This window comes from Syngnathus scovelli, chromosome 3, assembly GCF_024217435.2.
Source record: "Syngnathus scovelli strain Florida chromosome 3, RoL_Ssco_1.2, whole genome shotgun sequence".
Classification (NCBI taxonomy): Eukaryota; Metazoa; Chordata; class Actinopteri; order Syngnathiformes; family Syngnathidae; genus Syngnathus; species Syngnathus scovelli.
In genome coordinates, this window is record NC_090849.1 from 12,781,299 (window position 1) to 12,782,185 (window position 887).

The window sequence follows — 887 nt, forward strand, 5'->3', positions numbered from 1 at the left end:
AAACACTAACTCCATTACGTCACGCAGTGCGTTGTCATTTGTAGTGTTGGATTTTTGGTCTACAATTAATTGAGCGCGCTATCTGCCTCTCACGGCAATAAATTGTGGACCAAAAATCCAACACTAGCCATAACGTTTATGTAGGAAAAGTCCACTTTTTGCTGAAACTAACCCGTAATTCAATATTACTAAATATATTATTCCATATTACAATTTTTGTATCATTGTTATCATTATTTAGAAAACCTGATGTGCAAGAAAAAAAACGACTGCAGATTCGGAATCAGCGCAGAAAAACAATCTAGTAAGGTTTGCAGTACTTGCATCTTTTGATAAAAAAAAATGTATTAAGAAAATTACAGATTATGTATCGGGTATTTTTTCAAGTGGTCATAATATTTTGGATGATCACTTCAGGGTCTGGTGACAAGCATTAACAACCCGGGCCCAGTTGTTCGAAAGTAAACTGTACTGATTTTGGACAGTGGATTGGATCAGTTCTTCAAAATGTGTTGTTCAAAAGCAAAAACAGATTTTGACATTGGATAATGTCACGTAATCCAAGTTTGCTTTAAATATGAATCAAACCTGCATTTTGCATTGTTCAAAACGTTTTAATAGGAGTGGGATAACTGTGCCAAAAAAATCATGATAATTTTTATCCCAATAATTTGGCGTAATAATTTCAGTTATAAAATGTGATTTAAATTAATTAATTCTTTCTTTCTTTCTTTCTTTCTTTCTTTCTTTCTTTCTTTCTTTCTTTCTTTCTTTGAACCACTTATCCTAATTGAGCAAATAACATTCACAATGCAGAAAATATCCACTTATTTATTAATGTTTTGATTTTCAAAATATACAAATTGAAATTATAGACAACTTCACAC